This window comes from Salvelinus sp. IW2-2015, linkage group LG34 (assembly GCF_002910315.2).
Source record: "Salvelinus sp. IW2-2015 linkage group LG34, ASM291031v2, whole genome shotgun sequence".
Taxonomy (NCBI): domain Eukaryota; kingdom Metazoa; phylum Chordata; class Actinopteri; order Salmoniformes; family Salmonidae; genus Salvelinus; species Salvelinus sp. IW2-2015.
The window spans coordinates 981,922-1,002,533 of record NC_036873.1 but is presented as its reverse complement, the minus strand read 5'-3'; the positions used below and the strand labels follow the sequence as shown (position 1 = coordinate 1,002,533).

At 45.4% G+C, this 20,612-nt stretch overlaps 1 protein-coding gene across 1 annotated transcript in view; it reads left to right on the top strand.

The window, feature by feature from the left end:
- Positions 1-20,612, top strand: part of LOC111958301 (lipopolysaccharide-responsive and beige-like anchor protein) — a 226,055-nt gene that overhangs the window by 10,105 nt on the left and 195,338 nt on the right.

Below are 20,612 nucleotides of genomic sequence, written 5' to 3'. Positions count from 1 at the left end.
AAACCCTGTTCCTTTACCTGAATCCTGACTTTCAGCGTCTCTGCTTAGTTGACTGTGGCAGAATCAATATTTTTTTATATTTTAAGATGTCATCAGGCTTTCATGTTCTTTCTCGTGTGTGTGTATGTATGTGTGTGTGTGTGTGTGTGTGTGTGTGCGCACCGAATATACAGATGTCGCTTGTCTCCTGTTCTGTTGGGGGGATATTGATGACGGGGTCCTTCTCAGAGGCAGGCTGCCTGTCAGGAGAGAAATGAGGTGCTCCAAACTAGAGCATCTCCTCTCGCCGACGCTTTAAATAGCACACACACACAATCACATTGTACAATCTCTACTGAGGGCACAGGGAAGGAACAAGGCAACTACTCTCTCCAGGCGTGCTCTCTCCTTCTCCAGGCATGCTCTCTCTTTCTCTCTCTCTCCGATAACAGAGCCTTCTAATCTTGACACATGAATGATATCCCATCTGCTCCCTCTATCTGCCACACATAAGACTTATTCTACTTCTGTTTCTCTCTGTCTCTGTCTCTCCCACCCCAAGGAGATTCAAGGCACTGTGGACTAGTATCTCAAAGTAGCGCTGCTTTTTACTCTGCTGCTAATCCCAATAGGATAGTTCTCTATTTTCTTTAAACACCTCCCTCTTGCCCTCTTCTCTTCCCTCCTTTAATATTCTCTCTTTGAATCTTATCTGTCTGTGGATACAATCACACAAGCACTCCATTTCTTTGTGAAGCTGTGCTGTTTCACATTCCCTCGCTGTAACCTCCTCCCTCCTGACAGAAATTGGCCTGATATTTATTTAAATAATGTGAATGAAAGTCTAGTAGGCCTTCTGCTGCTGCTGCAATCATGTTGAAGTGGACGGTTTTGAAGACCTGAATGTACTGTATCTAGGCCCAAACTGGTTTTAGTCAGTTCGGGGTTTGAGACCATAACACTTGTATTTGTGCCTTGGCAGGGAGACACCAATGTTTTAATTGGTCGCTAGGTTCACAATTTGCTTATTTATTATCATAATTTATTCAAACCGCAATGGGTATGCAAACCAGCTATTAAAAATGTTGGTCCGAAGTCTTGGTTGAATCTTTGTGATGCGCAATTGTAATCATGCTCTTTTTGAATGAACAGTCCCAAAAATAAACTTCCCATTTTAAATGTGGACTGCAAAGTACGCCTACCCGGCAGAATAATATCACAATGATTTGTTTTGCAAACTCTGCCATCACATGTAGCCTACACTGTACAAAAGCATCGCCAGCCAAACACAACTGTCTCCTACTTGGCACGCAATTGAATTAAAGGACAACTACACTCTCCACATTTAATTTTTCCCCAGACCTCAAAAGTGGTCTCTTGATGTGGTTTAAAAATACATTGTTGTGGTTTAAGAAAGGGGGTTTGAAGGAGACCTATTATACTGTAGGCCCAAACTTGTTTTAGTCAAATTGCTATTGGTCCTCATTGTATGTCCATTTTCTGCTTAACAACCATCATGGTGACTGGGCATTTATTTAGCCAACAGGAGAGCAGATAATCACCTACAGTGCTTCAGTCATCCTCTCTCTGTGCTGACAAACATACAGACTGGGGGACGGCTCAGAGGATTTAGTATCCTTAACGCCTTCACTATCCTCTGGTGGCTCTCTTTACACTTTGATGGGACAGACGTGTGTCAGCTAATAGACCAAAGACCCTCTGAACTGGGCCTTCATAAAATGGAGCTGTCCATGACTTTGTCTGGCTTAGATGCTATTCAGTATAACTTATGTGGCTGTGGTTGAGAGCTTCAAGTTCCTTGGTGTTCACATCACCAACAAAATATCATGGTCCAAACACACCAAGACAGTTGTGATGAGGGCACAAGAATTCTTATTCCCCCTCAGGAGACCTGAAAAGATTTGGCATGTGTCCTCATATCCTCAAAAGGTTCTATAGCTGCACCATCGAGAGCATCCTGAGTGGTTTCATTACTGCCTGGTATGGCAACTGCTCGGCCTCCGACCGCAAGGCACTACAGAGGGTAGTGCGTGCGTCCCACTACATCAAGCTCCCTGCCATCCAGGACCTCTATACCAGGCGGTGTCAGAGGAAGGCCCTAAAATTGTCAGACTCCAGCCACCCCAGTCATAGACTGTTCTCTCTCTGCATTGTTGGTTAAGGGCTTGTAAGTAAGCATTTCACTGTAAGGTCTGCACCTGTTGTATTCGACACGTGTGACAAATAACATTTGATTTGTGGTGTTATTGATTTTGGTTGTCGTTTGTTTGTGCGTCGCCCCACGGACCTCCAGGTCGCGGCCGGCTGCGACAGAGCCTGGGCGCGAACCCAGAGTCTCTGACTCAGCTAGCGCTGCGATGCAGTGCCCTAGACCACTGCGCCACCCGGGAGGCTGGTTTACAATGTTACTTCAGGTCAGATCTGTAGAGGTCAAACAGGAAGCTATTTAAATTCAATAATGTGACATTGTCCCCATGGTTACCACGGCAGCCCATCATTTCAAAGGCTATTACATATATATAATGCATTTTTGTCGCCACTTTTAAGAGAAAGTCAAATTCAAATGATCATTTAATGTTTCTCCCCTTTCATTTTCATAAATGTTGACAAATGTCAACGTCTTTAACTTTCTATGCCAGTACAGGCTTACAGATTTCTACCTTCAAGCTACACTGTAGTTTTATATTGTATAGCCTATTTGGAATACAAACAGTGCCGTCTACATAATGTTGGATGAATGGATCAGTTGGGGTCAGTGTTAGGCCTACTACCCTGTTTACTACTGTTGACTGTCAGCACTCCAAATAGAATCCGGTCAGTCCTGTTGGCCTAGGCCACTTCTTCTCTGCCATTTTTATTTCTGTAAACAACGCTACGAACACCCGCCGCCTTTCACATCAACACAAACAAGCGTTAAGGAATGCTTCTGACCGTGCCTGAGGAAACACACAGAACAGAAAACAGAATCAGCCTGGAAGACCCTCGTACCACACAAAGCATTGAACCCTGCCCTAGTGTTGGGCTGGTGGTTAGGCACCGGAACAGTATAATATAATTGAGGTTTATTTGTTATGACGTCAGTATCTGGTGTTTTTTTATAATATTAGTGGGAATCGCTCAATTGGGTCGTTGGTTTCCGACATCTTTTTCTTAGCTTAGCCCATAGCTTTGTTACATTTCTGACTGCTATGGTGGTGGGTCACTTCTGACAGTTATTCTGCASTGGTTTAAAAAGGGAAGTTCTCTTMTTAAGTGAASAATTTATATGATATGAAGCCGACRTGTTTTKGTTTGTAGMAAGCATTCMGTTTGTTAGTTTCTTACCACTCTGGTCTGTCTTTGTTAAACTGTTACATTTCTGACTGTTATTCCAGTGGTTTAAAAGGGGGAAGTCCTCAGTGAAGAGTTTGTTCTGTGGGTGCAGTCTGACTGTATCCTCCTCGGCTATCAGACTGATCACCACACTCCAGAGGGCTTCTGGAGGGCACAGAGCAAGGACGAGACGCTGCAAGCTGCAGAGTGTGTGTGTGTGCGCATGGGCGTGTGGGTGGCTGTGTGTGGGTGTGTGCGCACAGGCTTGTGGGTGGCTGTGTGTGGGTGGGTGATCGTTGTATGCTGATGTGGGCGTCTTGAGTGGTTGCTTCTTCCAACCTCTCCATTGCAGCGGACTTTGTAATCATGACTTTCATGCTTTGTTGGAAGTATTAGGCTAACATCAGTGATGTCAGTCCCTATAGTAGAGATGAGTGCCTGCCTGGAGTTGTAAAAGTCAAAACATTTGAATATGAATGACCTGACAAAGAGAAAGTGGAAGAACTTGTTTCCCTGTTGACTGTTTAAACTGCCAACAGATCAGACCTGTTGCCCCTGGTCCTTTGTAGCTTTGGCTGCATCAGTGGATCAGTGACTGGACACACACCACAGATGATATTACCTGACACAGAGGTCACAAAGAGGAAGGTCATTGACACACACACACACACACACCAACCACAATCTCTTCCCAATATTAGCTTGATCATCCCTTTGCCAATAAAGGACTAATCCCATCACCGTCGCTGCACAGCGAAACAACGCACTGAATAAGCAAAGCAATATCAAACCCGCGACCTGCTAAACATCTCTCTCAGTAAGGGTTGTAATGATATGCAAATGTTGTTTTGCAGGTAATGTATTTGTGTTGGGCTGCGTTTTTTAAAAGCTTTAACTTTTTCAACCTAACACAAAGTGGAAAGTGCTCTCTTGAAAATGAGCCTCTTCCCTTAGTTAGAAAATTATCATTTTTTGGTTCATCCCAAATGGCACCCTATTCCCTACATCGTGCACAAATTTTTTTTAACACAGCACTATGGGCCCTGGTCAGAAGTAGTTTACTAGGGAATATGGTGTCAATAAGGACACAGCCATTGCGTGGTGGCCATTAAGCATTCTTTCCCTGTCCTCAGGGCACAGTGATTCATGAGGCAAAGGCTAAAACCTGCAGTGGTATATTACCATTGTACTACTATTGCTATTTTAGGAATCTAATATCAGAGCTGCATTTACTCCATTTATCACAGCCAGGCAAGTTTCATGCATTTACTCCATTTATCACAGCCAGGCAAGTTTCATGCATTTACTCCATTTATCACAGCCAGGCAAGTTTCATGCATTTACTCCATTTATCACAGCCAGGCAAGTTTCATGCATTTACTCCATTTATCACAGCCAGGCAAGTTTCATGCATTTACTCCATTTATCACAGCCAGGCAAGTTTCATGCATTTAATTCATTGTATACAAACTGCCAAGTTGACATATCCTAAAGGAGCTTTTTTCAGTTGCATCTTCCCCAGTCTCCCTTCAGCTATGCTTACTCATCTGTACAGACAGATTAAATCAATGTTGTTGCATTGAAAGGTGCGATTCGCTTCATGGAAACACACACCTGCTAATCGCTAGCCAAAGGCGACCAAAGACTCGCACTGATGAAAAGCTCATTTGTTGAGATGGGACTTTTTAGATGGGCTGTTTATGCCGAAGAGTTTATCCTTGATCTTTGTGTGTGATATAGCCTAACAGATGCACACACTGCACATTTCTGGTTGGATTATATTGCCTTTATCATCGGTAGCTTGGTTACAGTAGCCTACTAGCTACTTGACTGGATCACATACTACAGAGTGAGCGAGATCAGATGATAACAGGGGTACAGAGACACACACCTGTCCCAGACACCCGTATAGGCCTTACGGTGACTCCTGATTCCACTGAGAGGTTGGGTTCAGCTCAGTGTTAAGATCAAACTCCTGTTGACTGTCACCCAGTGCTTCAGAATGACTGGCTGCGTCACCGCTCGGTATGGAAACTGCCATCCAGGACCTCTATACCAGGCGGTGTCCCTGACTTTAAGTGTTGATCATCTCTAGTAGAAGTGCCCGCCGGTGGCTCTTTACAGCGAGACGGGGGCCGGTGCCGTAGTGCTGTAGTCGTAACCTAGCCGCCATCCCTGTGCATACTAATTGCAGTGTGGCTTTTAGCGAGGTCCGGGAGCCGTTATCATTCCTGACATCTCGGCGACCTGAACGGCACCGGCGTGCTCACCCACAAGCCACGTGTAATTATCCCCCTGAGTGGAGGGAGGCTGGCTGTCAGGCCTGTCCGTGGGAGAGGCTAACTCTGGCCAGACGTAACGCTCAGCTCACTCTGTTCCTATGATACGCTTCGGTTGCTTCTGTTGTCGGTCTCGTAGTGCCACTTTCRTTCAGTGTCGTTTCAAACACCCTCTTTAGACGTCATTGTAATGATTGTATCCTCTTGTACATTTTACATTTSAGTCATTTAGCAGACGCTCTCATCCAGAGCCACTTACAGGAGCAGTTTGGGTTAAGTGCCTTGCTCAAGGGCACATCGACATATATTTTTTCTCTCCACCTAGTCGGCTCGGGGATTCGAACCAGTGACCTTTCGGTGTGCTCTTAAACACTAGGCTGCCTGCCACCCTTGTACTTACCAGAGCAATGCTTACTCGCGTCCCATAACACCCTCTGCTATTCTAGTGCATCTGTCTCACACGTCACGTATGGCCGAGTTTAGTTTCGTGCAGACTCCGTCTCCTGCAGACATCTTTGCCAGCTCCCGCTCTCATACACGCTGCTTTACAAATGTGCATTTCATACAGTGCATTTCATACAGTGCATTTCATACAGTGCATTTCATACACGTTTGTCTTGTTTAAAGGTTCTATCCTCTGTTGAAACGGCCTTGACTATTTCACCCAGCCCTTTTGATGTCAGCCTATTGACTGGCTGACTGATTGATGTTTCCTCTCAAGAACATGGGCACTCCAGTGAATTGTCTGGCCTTGGAGAACACCTGGCTTGTACTATACTGTCGACCCCCTGTCTATTCAAGTGGCTTAACCAATGAAGCATTTGGCATTGCTAGAAGGACCTTGTTACTACAGCGTGAGAGCATTGAGCGGTTACTCACTGATTGTAGGTTGTACAGGTTTTTCCGCTTTGAACTTGTTTGTGTGTCCCAGTGATATTGGGTGCAGTGTAACTGTTGCGTTTCTCTCTTACTCACGAATGTGGGCGCTGGAATCTCCTCCTCCTCTGTTCTGTTGGCACCGTTCCATTGTGTTCTGGTGTCAGGGTGTCTTGTCATGCACGGTGTGGTGTCGGCCTAGGCCTCTTACACCCATGTGATTGATCACGTCATTGTCTGGAAGGAGGCTTGTTGGCAGTGGGGTAATCCAGGTTGAAGCTAGGTGACATTGCATCATTGTCCTGATTCCTTTTSTTACTAGTGTTGTAGCTCCAAATGATCCCACATTCTGATCTCTAAACTCTAGTATGAACAGAGTGTGTGTGGTTGAGGTGACCTCGGTAATCTAGTGTTGCTGTGTGAATTGCCAAGACAGGCTGGGGCCTATTGATTGATGGCTTCGATTCATCCTGTACCCGTGACCTGTTTTTCCTTTGTCTGTGTGAAACAGCCAGTGTGGCACAGCGAGGCGGTCTTAACTCTTCATCCTCCTGCAAAGCCCTCTCCCGAGAGAGGAGGAGGCAGGGGGAGACACTGAGCACAGCCTGTCAAGTTGGCGTGACGGAACACTCATAGTCACGATTCCCGGGCGGTGACATGCCTCGTCTGGCCGGCCCAGGATGATGGTTCTTCTGTGGATGGAATTACAGCTGCGTCTGATTGGTGGGTAGGGGGGATATAGGGGTGATGCTGTCACACACACTGCCATAAAACAACCTCAAACATGGATAGATTGAGATAGGTGGCCGTACAGTTGCCGGCTAGACTGCACCCCCCCCTCCTGTCTCAGAACTAGGAGGAACTGCACTCTGCACATTCGATGCAATTCATAAACACCTCCACAACACAACGCAGGCCTACTGTTTACATTCACACAGCTGCCAAAATGCTGAAGAGACATATTGGCTACACTCCAGATTTTAACTATTTAGGGATAGGGGGCAGTATTCTGAAGTTTGGATGACTGGGGTGTCCAAAGTAAACTGCCTGTTACTCAGGCCCAGAAGCTAGGATATGCATATAATCGGTAGTATTGGATAGAAAACACTCTAAAGTTTCCAAAACGGTTAAAATAATGTATGTGAGTATAACAGAACTGATATGGCAGGCGAAAACCCGAGGAGAATTAAATTTTTTAGAGTGTGCTACACTCCAGATTTTAACAACCACTGTTCTTTGCCATTGTCTGCTATGGAATGCAGCATGATTGATGCAACACATGTTTACAGGCAGCATGTGGTTAGCTGTGGCAGCTCACTTACTTTGCAGGGAAGGTGTAGGCCTGTTTCACAAAGCTGCAATGCCTTTCCTTTACCTTCCTCTCTGTGTGAGGGATTTCACCTTCTCTGCTGAGACGTCTCGTTAGTCAAATCAAGTCAAAGTTTATTTGTCACATGCGTCGAATACAACAGGTGTAGGTAGACCTTACAATGAATTGCTTACTTACAGGCTCTAACCAACAGTGCAAAAAAGGTATTAGGTGAGCAATAGGTAAGTAAAGAAATAAAAACAACAGTAAAAAGACAGTGAAAAACAGGCTATAAAAGTAGCGAGGCAACATACAGACCCCGGTTTGTCAGGCTAAATGAGGTAAAGAGCAGAGTAGAAACCACAGCAGGAAACCTCTGTCTGGACTAATACAGAAACATGCTCTCAGCCCCCACAGTATAGGCCTAGTGTGTGGGACCTGTGTAGATTCACACACCATCAGGTTCACTGAACATTCTCGATCTATCCATGTTTGAGGTTGTTTTATGGCAGTGTGTGTGACGGCATCACCCCTATATCCAACCTACCCACCAATCAGATGCAGCTGTAATTCCATCCACAGATGAACCATCATCCTGGGCCGGCCAGACGAGGCATGTCACCGCCCGGGAATCGTGACTATGAGTGTTCCGTCACGCCAACCTGACAGACTGTGCTCTGTCTCCCCCCGCCTCCTTCCTGTCTCCCCCTCTCTCCTCCTGCCTCCCCCCGCCTCCCTCCTGTCTCCCCCTGTCCTTTGTTGGGAGAGGGCTTTGCAGGGGGATGAAGAGTTAAGACCTGCTCGGTGTGCCACACTGGCTGTTTCTCACACACACACACACACACACACACACACACACACACACACACACACACACACACATAAAATGTACTAGCGTTTTATCGTGGTTATTCATCTTCTTTCCCTCCTGTGCTTTTGTAGCAGGGTGAGTAAGGGCAGAACATTACTGTTGTACACATTCATCTATGTTGGGTGTTGAGGGGTTCAGCTGTGTAATATATGCAACACAGTGATGTTCATTAACAAGGAGTGGCTCTCCTGCCTGCACAGCCAGCCTGCGGATGAGAGGAATGGGCCCAATGTTCTTCCTTTGAGAGACTGAAGCAAACTAACATTTCATCCTTCACTAGGTCACATGATTATTAGCTTCTGGAGGCCATGTTATTTCAAGCAGAAACGTTGCTGTATCAGGGATTAATACAGCTCTGCGTACTTGTGAACTTGCGATAATGCGATCCACCAATTTGGCAAATTAGCTCTATACCGTACATCCGTGCTTAGCATGGTTTGGTAAGCTATTTGCAGACTCAAGTTGTATTCAATGAACCAGTAACTGTTTTTTTGGGGGGGGATTTCAAGACACGGCACTCTGCTGCCTTGTGTGAAAGGATGTAAAGCTTGATATAAAGTAAAATGCTAATTGTATCACAGTTATCATTTATTTTGATGAGTACATGAATTAAAACATATATTCTTGGACATTTTGGTAGTTTTTTTTTTTAGAGACGCAGTAGCAGATTTGATGGACTATGGCCCTACGATGTGTATTCATGGGAAACGGCAAACAGCAGGGTGAGTGAGCCTGACCTCCGTATTGATGTTCACTGGCTCAGGCATGTGAGGAAGTCCATGTGCTCCAGGAGAACTACAATACCCAGCTGTCTGTTTTTCTATACAGACCGAGCTATGTGAGGAGACTCTGCTACTCTGCTACACTACAGCTGGCTCCAGCCCAGACACACACACACACAAGGTTCAGCTTCTCTCTCTCTCTGTCTCTGGACACTCCCCCAGTCTGAACTTTGAACTCTGACTGAAGAGTTCTTCTGTTGTTGTGTTGATGAAATGTCTGTCTTTGTTTGTCTGGGAGTGAGTCTCCAGAAGGCACAGTGTACGTACTGGGTTACTACCGCAGGTGGATATCTGCAGTGTGATCAGGGAATGCTCTGGCCCCTTAGAGGTAGAGTCATCAGCTGTTATAATCCTACATCCAAATGACAGTTTTTTTACCAGGCTGTGCTCACTCCATATGCTCTGGTTTGATCAGGATGGAGGCCTAACATGGAGTCACTGTGGATGTTTCATAACAGAGAGGACACTAGTTCTCGACCTTTCAGACTCCGAGTGAGACTTGCTTGTTAACTTGCCTCTGCTCAGTCACAGAGTAATAAGCAGGTCTTATATTTTGACTCAATTGCTGGGCCAAAACAACAACAAGATGGCTGACGGTGGAGTGCTGGTAGGGCCAGATCTCCTGCTGTCACAACTCCTGTTGACACAACAGACAGAGGAAGCCTCGCCGATGGCATTTATCACGTAGTAAGAATCACAGGAAGGAGTAGTGATTGAGTAGAGGCGTCTCAGGATGAGAACATGCCGAGGCAGCAACATGCTTCCTGATTCCCCATGGAGGACCACAGTCATCAAGTGGTTTTTAATATTAGCATTTGGCCATATTGTAACCAATAATTCACCACAATTTGACCACGGTGCTAGAGATTAGTGTCTGTCTGATATTAAGTGACCATCACCAATAATTAGCCACACATTGACATGCTGTTAGTAAGGTTTGGTATAAATTGAAGTTTGAAATGGAAGCATCTGTTAAAAGGAACTGAAAATACCCTAGTAAACGAGGAATGTTTCCCAAGCATTCACCACAGCTCTGACCTTCTTCAATGGTAAATCATTAATGTGCTTCATCACAAACTTGGCTGTTGGCCAGTTTTTGGAATATTTGTCTACTGATTTAATGACGAGCTCATATTATGCAACTAGGAAGTGTGGTATRAGAACAGTGTGAAAGTACGAGGCTAGATCCTTTTTTCCCTTCAAGAAGACTTTGAAGTACGCTACAATGATCAGTGATAATGACAGTATCTTGACTGTCTGTTCTCTAAATACATCTATTTGAAGTCTGTCTGCTGGCTGGTTTGATGCTGTGGACGACAGTCCTCCTATGTGAGTCTGCCAGATCACTACGCACAGACTCACACGCTCATTTGGCAGAAGAGATGCTGCACAGTGCCTGGCTCAGTGACTATGTCCATCTCCCTACTCTACTAGACTGTACCCATCTCTCTTCCTCTCTCCCACTCTCTCTCTCTTCTTCTTCCTCTTTCTTCTTCTTCCTCTCTTCTTCTTCCTCTCTCTCTCTCTCACACCTTTGTCAGGACTAACCTAATGCTTGTTCTCAAAGGCAGACACACCTTCCGGATGTAAAGTGTAAGGTTCAATTACGGGTGACCAGACCCACCATCACCCTCAGCAATTGAATCAATGCAGTCTTGTCAGAGTGTCTACATGGGAATGGTTATTCTGAAATATCTGCCACTGAGAGAGAGCGAGAGGGGGGGAGGGAGGGAGAGCGGCAGAGGTAGAGAAAAAGGCCAGTGTACAAACTGAAGGGGTTTTGAAGTGTGGCGTGGACAAGCCCTGAATGAGACACTGTGTCCTCTGTATGCCACTACGTTCACCGGCTACACCACTGGTCTACTGCTCCATAGATGGATGTCCTGTGCTGACATCAAGTCCCTGCGCCTTTTCTAAACAAACAACGAAGGGACTACAGATTAATAATTATTTGGCTGGTACAATCTGGCACATTTACAGCAAATCTTGATCAATGTGCGTTGTCCAATAAACGTCATAATGTAAAAGCCATGTGAGTATTAGATTTGTTAAAGAAAGATAGAGGCCCACCCGCACATTGTTGAACGCTTACAATATTATTGTGCAACGTTTAGACCCAAAGGTCTTTGGCATCATGACTTTACTCTTTGTACCCTGGACCTGCAAGTCACCGGATGTCCTACTACCTCTAAACTAAAAATAGAACAATGCGCTAGGATGGTCAAGAACTGTTTTTGAAGGGGAAGAGGTCATGCATTGGCTGTGGGGATCTGTAGTAATTAAGTCTGCTAATTAGCAGCTGGGTAGTCTCTCCCTCTGTGTGTGTGTGTGTGTGTGTGTGTGTGTGTGTGTGTGTGTGTGTGTGTGTGTCCTCATTATGTTCATATCTCCTATGCAAAAACAACCTAGCTGGATGCAGACAGCAGCTCCTCCGTGATGCATATTGCCTCACCCAGGCTCCATCCATAATGCTATTTATAACCATCCATGTTGTTTCAGAAAAACACCAAGCCTCCTGCTCTCCTGCACATCAGCCCATATGTCGGGAGTTGAGGGTAGTATGCAAAACCCGATTAGCCTCGGTGTATACTTTAACCACATTTTGTATCGTAGATATGTAGTGGTGTCATTATGTTATATGGTGTACTGTTTTTATGTGTMATCTTAATGTGTTTGTACTGCAGGAAGAGTAGTTGCTGTCTTGGCATCAGCTAATTGGGATCCCTAATAAATACATATCATTTAGTATGGTTACATGCAGAATATAATATGATTATTGTGAATGGTCAGATGAATATAATAGTTAGATTTAAGTGTTTTACATGCTTTGCAAGAAGAACGATTTCCCTAATAATCCTGTTTTTACATGGACACGTCTAAACTCAGGCTACCTGATGGGACTTTGATACATGCAGAAAATCGGCAGTGACCATGTTATTTTCGTGAAGCTTATTTAATTCTAAGTTTGGACATAAAGTTTGTATTTGAAAACTATTTCTAAGATGCATACTTTTTAAAAGTTTTTCCCGAACTCACTTCACTCGTGCAGTAGAAGGAACGCGTGTGCTGATCGTGCTAGCTCACCCGCTGATCAAATATGCCGCTATAACTCTGATTTTAAGACGTTCACATGTCCTAAAAATCAGACTGATTGCTCAYAAAACCAGGTGTTTTAATTGGCTAATGCTTACTTCGATTATGACCTGAAGCCGATTTTTAAGATGAGCAGAATAAGGTGTTTATATGACTATTGGTATATTCAACCTTCTGCCACAATCAGTTTAATATCTAATTATTAGTGTGCATGTAAACACACACAGTGATTATGATTTCTTCATCACCTGTTGATCTGGTCTTCTGCTTTTAAAGGGCAGACATCTCTCCCATGTCTGTAAGTGGTCTATTGTCATGCAACTTTGCACTATAGTCTAATTAAAACCAGAGCTGGGTTCAAATACATGTGTATTTCAGTATCTGGTATGAGTGTTTTCAAATACACAGCCCAAAATGAGTACTTTGAATGGTTATATGTAATAACCAAATAGTCTACCAAGTTGTATTTGAGTCTTTTTCAAATACTTATTTCAAATACCTGGGTTAAATGCATATTTGAGTCAGTGTATTTGAGTCTTTTCAAATACTTTCCAAGTTTTTATCTGTACATGTATTCTCGTTCCCAGAAAGAGTCTGAGAAAATAAGTTTCCGTGGTTTGTTGATGTAAAATATGTCTCGTTCTCAGAAAGATCAGCTAGCCTCTCATATCAGAGAGCAGATTTGTACGTTTCCTGGAAAAGCAAAAAGAGACTCGTCAGACTGTCTAATGAGGGTCATTTCCTGACCGCCCCTCACCCTTTCCCCTCGGGCGGGATGGCCCATTTAGCTGCTGAACCAACACCATGTCAGATCACTACTATAGATAGATAGCACCAATGGTCTAGACAGCAGAAGCACCAATGTCCGGTCTTCGACTGAGTAGCTTTATAAACCCAGGGAATTCTCCTGACCAACATGACTTGACCAAGATCTGACCAGAGTTGATATTTAGAGTGTAGTTATAGCTAGCACCCATTGTTTTCCTGGTCAGGTCACATGTTTTTAATTTGATTTATTTCACCTTTATTTAACCAGGTAGGCAAGTTGAGAACAAGTTCTCATTTACAATTGCGACCTGGCCAAGATAAAGCAAACGCAGTTCGATCACATCAACAACACAGTTACAACTGGAGTAAACAAACATAGTCAATAATACAGTAGAAAATAAAGTCTACATACAATGTGAGATAAGAGGAGGTAAAGGCAAAAAAAGGCCAGGGGGCGAAGAGTAAAAAAATATATAGCAGTAAACACTGGAATGGGTAGATTTGCAGTGGAAGAATGTGCAAAGTAGAGAGAAATATATGGGGTGCAAAATAAATAAATAAATACAGTAGGGGAGAGGTAGTTGGTTTGGGCTAAATTTATAGATGGGCTATGTACAGGTGCAGTAATCTGTGAGCTGCTCTGACAGCTGGTGCTTAAAGCTAAGTGTTTCCAGTTTCAGAGATTTTTGTAGTTTGTTCCAGTCATTGGCAGCAGAGAAACTGGAAGGAGAGGCGGCCAAAGGAAGAATTGGTTTGGGGGTGACGCGAGATATACCTGCTGGAGCGCGTGGCTACGGTGGGTGCTGCTATGGTGACCAGCGAGCCTGAGATAAGGGGGAACTTTACCTAGCAGGGTCTTGTAGATGACCTGGGGCCAAGTGGTTTTGCGACGACTATTGAAGCGAGGGCCAGCCAACGAGCAACGTGTACAGTCTAACCAGAACACCTAGGTATTTGTTATTGTCCACGTATTCTAAGTCGGAACCGTACAGAGTAGGTGATGTTGGATGGGCGGGCAGGTGCAGGCAGCGATCGGGTTGAATGAGCATGCTTTAGTTTTTACTTGTAGGCTTGAGAGGCTCGATCCTGACGGAGTTTGTTAACTTACATGTGGTCGGCCAAAGATACGGTGCAGAAGGGTATAGTGCCAGACAGGCTTGCTCGGTCTGCGTAGAGCGTTGGATTAGGCGAACGTATCTCGGGCCACGAACAGGCTCAAAGGTAGGGAAACGATCTATTTTGATAGTGACCATCTACTCCAGGAAGCACGAGATGAGGTGCGGTCAACAACCTCTGGAGAAGATCGATGCTGAATGCAACCGGCTGGCCCACCCAACCTCTGGACCTCCATTGAGACGAACCGCCTCTAGATGGACGCTGTGGACACAACTTGGACGATGACAACAGGCCCCCTTGCTGGACGTGTGTGGACCCGATTTGACCACACTGAACTCGAATCCAGTGAGAACAGAGTTGTTTGGATCAAGGGCCATCCTCTTTGCGCAGAGCGCGTATGAGAGCACGCACTCTCCTGTGAGGAAGTAATGAGCGATAGCAAACCACTTCTGTGCGACGTTGAAAAACACACTGGGGCACCGCAAGCCACTCCAGACACCTGGGGTCCCTCAGGTGGGGCAAGCCACATACAGACTCTCAGGCCGCGAGTCCACTCCAGACTCCAGAGGGCCGCCTCGAGGGCAAGGAGCTCACAAGAACTCCCACGGGCCCGCAGTCCAACTCCAGACTCCAGGGACCGCAGACCACTGGCCAGATCTCAACACGGCCCGGCAGCTCAACTCCAGAGCATCCAGGGCCCGCAGCCATCCTCTGAAGACCAGGTCCCCCCAGCCGGAGATAGTAGTCATGAGCAGAATGAACAACCAGAGTCAGAGGCTACAGTCTGATTGAGAAAACTCACCGAATTGACGCAACTGATCAGTAAGCCTCGAAAAAACCTGGGCACGCTAGTCACTCCAGACTCCAGGGCCCACAGCCACTCCAGCCTCCAGGCCCGCCCTCCGCTCAGTCCACACTCCAGGGGCCCGCAGCCACGCCAGCCTCCAAGGGCCCGCAGCCACTCCAGCCTCCAGGGCCCGCAGCCACCGTGCCAGCCTCCAGGGGCCCACACACAGCAACTCCAGCCTCCTGGGCCGTAGCTGAATCAGTCAGTTAATGTGTGGCTACAGGGGGATAAACGGTCTGATAAACCAGGGCCTGCATTCCCACTGATATCGATACCTAGACTGAGTAATGAGAGAGAAGAGCCCTGCCTTAATGCCTAGCCATTTTAATCTTGACAGAGTAACGGCAGGTTAAGCTGGGAATTTTCCATCTTCCATCCCAATGCAGCAGAGAAATGGCCAGCGATAAAAGAGGAAGGGAGAGATATGGTCAAATATCTCTGGCTCCTGCTATCAAAGGAACTCGCATCCGTTTAGTCAGATGAAAGGGAAGAGATGGAATTGTTTTTTATAAATTGAACTGTTTCAGCTGCTACCTTTCTTGTGCCTACTAGCCTGGTCCCTGGTCTGTTTGTCTGTCTGTCTTGCCACCCATCGCAGACACAGCACAAATGGGAACCAGCTAGACTGCAAGCTATATAATCACATGGTGAAGTTAACAAATCTGATAAGGAAAGGAAATGCACTGTTTTTACCTCAAAGGCTAACCCAATAGAAAGACTTCCAGATGTGTGGTTATCGGCTTTACAGTGTGAAGAGAATCTAAACGTACCAAACAATATTTTGTACAGTTCTGAGACCAGGGTTCTTGCTATATATGGTGCCTGTTGATTTATAGCATCACAGTCAGTGTAGGGCTGACCATACATTACAGTGGACTGGATAAGGCCTGTGCAGCCGGCCGACCGAGTCCACCTCCTCCTCTGTGTGATTACATTCTGGCTGCGTTTTTTCTTCTGTCCTGGGGGAGGAGGAGGAGGGGGCAGGCTAGCTAAAGTGTTTTCTAGCGCAGCTGTGCTGTGCAGTAGTGAGTTTATTAATGTGTTGGCAGCAGGCAGGCAGGCAGCAGCAGGCAGGCAGGCAGGCAGGCAGGCAGCAGCTGTGCTCCTGAACAGGCTCAAGAACTCCCTCCCTCCCTCCTGTGGACCTCCCCAGTCCTCATGCGACCTGGCTGTAACATCAACAAACTTACACAGAACAGTACAGTCTAAAAAAGCCCTCTGTGCATGGAACATATCAACTGAAAGGAACTGAAGTGGAACATCAACGTGAGGTCTGTTTCACAGCTCAGACAGCATGAGATTGCTGCTGTTATGGTGATGATACACCGCAGCATAGAGGATGATGCCATGTATAACCAATCACAGCCGTATTTGTAGAAGCCCACAGTCTAAAAATGTTTTGGTCCCTGTTGTCCAACTCAGTTTTCTATTACTACGACAACCAACATGWTATGTTTACTCTTGGATGCCTAGTGAAGCAGAGTGTGTACCAGTCCTAGTGGCCTAGATAGATGAAGTGAGTGTTTAAGCAAGTAGTTACTTTGCTGTACATTTAGCCCTAGAGAACAGTGTGATTGAGTAGACGGTGATATGAATATACTATGATGTAATAAGCCTGTAGGTGTTAATTGTTCTGATGGAATGCCAGCGCTGTGTGCTCTCTAATGGAGAGGACCATAATGGGAAAACATTCATTAAGCGTAATTGCAGAGGGATGTAGGCACACACACACACACACACACAAACAAGTACTCGCACGTACACACACACACACACACACGCGCGCACAAGTACACACAAGTACTCGCACGTACACACACTCCTAATCTAATGATGCAACACCCCACAGTGAACAAAACGTCTGGAAGCCATAGTTTTAATCCACAACTGCTGGACTAGATCATATTAGATCAGCTATGGCCCCCGCTGCTCATTTCATTTGTGTGTGTGTGTGTGTCACTAATAGCATGAAAAAGGCACGGTTGTGGAACTAAATGTTAATGAGTTAGAATGCAGTCAACAATGTCAGATCATCGCTCCTTTTTATTTAAAATTCATTGATTTAATAATGCATTTTTGATTAAAGAGACCYGTTTTTTTTATTTTTCTCTCTCCAACCGTGTAGAAGTGTAATTTCTGCAAGTTGGTCATTAATCACTATTTGTGCAATAAGAGAACTCACTGAAAAGATATTTGGCCTGAGCTTAATGGAAAATGTTGAACACATTGATGCTGGATGTGTTTGTTTAAGGATATTACTAACAGAATACATTTGACGCTGTGCATATCTCTGTAACTAGGCAGTATTGGAAGTGCAATGGTATACATTGTAAACTTCCCGCACTCATCTCTGTTTCCCCCCCAAATATGTGTGATTCTTCAATCCCCATCCTCTAATCTGCAATGTCAACTCTGGTCCTGTGTGAGCAAATTTAGAATTGTTCCTACCTACAACTTTAAGGAAGCTCCTCGCCCCCCACCTGCCTTTTTCTCTCCCTGCTGAATCCCATTTGTTTATGTCTTCCTCCTCTTTCTCTGAGCGTGGTATCAGGGGAGGATGTGCCTCTGAACATCAGCTCACTACTACCAGTGACTCTGCACTTCAAACCCTCACATTGGCCTATATCAGGTCATAATTAGCTGTAGGACTGTCACATCATAGGCTACCTCAAGCTGAGGAATTGACATTTCTTTCCTAATATCTTCCTCTGTTTGGAAAGAGGATGATATCTCGAGTCTCGTTGACGCAGAGGAGGTGTCAGAACCTCAGGACTTCTAAACAGTGTTCTAGCAGGACTTTTAAGATAAGTTTTCTTAAACTTTTCTCCTTAAGGGCTGGTTTCTCTGTTATCTTCGTGAATTGAAGAGGTCTTGTCTTTTTCAGTCTCGTTTACTATGAGAAGGAACAATGATTTACCCCTGTGGCCCTTACTGAAATATTTGACTTGGCCTTTTTGCCTTTTTACACTGGCATCATCTTCACCATCTCTTGTGCTTCTCTCAGCTACTGCGTGATTATCACATCACCTCCTCTCCTCCCCTCTCTCAATACAGCAGTCCATAGCTGCAGGGCTCGCCCTTATGATGCCATCGTCTTGTTAATAGTTGGTTGGGGAGATCATGGAAGCCATTATGCTGCATTGGAGAGGAGGGCATTCTCAGGGAGTTGGAGTGAGTCATGAAACTAATGTGAAAACGAATTGTGTGTGTATGGGCTGTGAAGACAGTTAAGCTGAGCTATCACCCTGATCAATCTGACAGTGTGGGGCTCTCAGAAAACAAGGCTGCAGGACCTCCAGGCTGTTTATATCCTCTCTGCCTTAACTCACTACTCCTCTCCTTCTTTCTCTGCCCTCATCCCCTGTCTCTCTCCTCTCTCCTCATCCCTTCTTCTTCTCTCTCTCTCTCCTCATCCCTGTCTCTCTCTCTCGTCTCTATTCGTATGAACGGTATCATGCGGTTATGTCTTTCTACATCAAAGCTAATTTCCTCTAAGCAGTTGTCACCCCCCCCCTGGGATTCTTTTTGAAACAGTTTACAGCAGCTGATGTCAAGGCGGCCTCGCTGGGCGGAGAAGTGAGGGCTCGCTCATCACAACGATGGATAATATTGACGTGGCGTTCGTCATGTTCGCCGACGCCATGTCCGACATCACGTGATGATGTTTGATTGGAGGTGGGCTTGTAGGGAGCGAGCTACGACTTTTAATTGCCTGTCAGAGACTGATGTGAGCTAAGTCAACCCCTCAGTGGTAGAAAAGTCGACAGCAGCTAGCGACGGTCAGAGACCTCGTTAAAGCGATCCAATTAAGGAGCTGATGGAAATCGAAGGCTACAAAGGGCGAGCGTTTCCTCTTTGCTTCAGCCGACTAGTGATTACTGTGGGATGTGTTTATCACCCATGGCAGGAACATGGACATGACATATTTGAAGATGACTCTGACATTTTCACACATTACCCTGCAGGGACAGATTTAACACAATTCTGGATGTCTGTAAAAAAAAAAACAACAATTTTTCGGGTGGTCTAGGCATGATTTTGGATTGAATCCTGCGAGAAAGTCTGTGGTCATTTTGAAACGCTAGGGCCGTCACGCAAGAAACTGCCCTGACACGATAATCCTTCACCTAGTTTGAGAGAGTGCGGATTTCTGAGTCCAACTACAATGTCTCCAAAACCAGCTCTGACTAATGTGTTGCGTTGAGTCCACAGTAGAGACAGAACAGAGGGGAAAACATGCCCTTTAAACCACTTCAGCCAAACATTTACATATTCTGTTACAGCTGAGCTTGAATAGTAAACCACGTTCAATCGTCTGTCTTAGTTGTCAATGTATGCATCTACATTGAGTGTACAAAACATTAGGAACGCCTGCTCTTTCCATGACACAGACTGACCAGGGGGATCCAGGTGAAAGCTTTGATCCCTTATTGATGTCACTTGTTAAATCCGCTTCAGTGTAAATGAAGGGGAGGAGACCTGTTAAATAAGGATGTTTAAGCCTTGAGATAATTGAGACATGGATTGTGTATGTGTGCCGTTCAGAGGGTGAATGGGCAAGACAAAAGATGTACCTTTTAATGGGGTATGGTAGTAGTTGCCAGGCGCACCAGTTTGAGTGTGTCAAGAACTGCAACGCTGCTGGGTTTTTCACGCGCAACAGTTTCCCGTGTGTATCAAGAATGGTCCACCACCAAAAGGACATCCAGACAACTTGACACAACTGTGGGAAGCATTATAATCGACACCCTGTGGAGTCCATGCCCCATCGAATTGAGGCTGTTCTGAGGGCAAAAGGGGGTTGCAAGTCAGAATTAGGAAGTTGTTCCTAAGTGTATGGCAATTTAATGAACGAGATGGCGCTGCACTGAATAGCTGCAGTCTTACGTGCTCCAGACCAATTCTGCTCTCTGCATTGTTGGGAAGGGCCCGTAAGCATTTCACTGTTAGTCTACACCTGTTGTCTACGAAGCATGTGACAAATAATCATTTAATTTCAGTGAAGTCAGACAACACGACAGCTGTGTTAAGTCCTACGGAAATAGGTTGCCATGGTGCCTTCTGGGACACCGACACTGTCAGACGTCCTGTCCTCCCTTTAGGCCGGTTCCTCTACGACCCACAGCAGCTAACAGCATGTGTGATGCACATTGTGCTCTCTCTGCTTTGATTCCTTTGTCTCAGTGCCTCATTCAGGCAAATTACTTTTAATTCAAAGGATTCCACCCGTAGAATGAATCGTGATTTCATTAAGAGGAAGAGAAGCATTTATAATGGAGATAATGGAAACACACCCACACACACACACACACACACACACACACACACACACACACACACACACACACACACAACACAG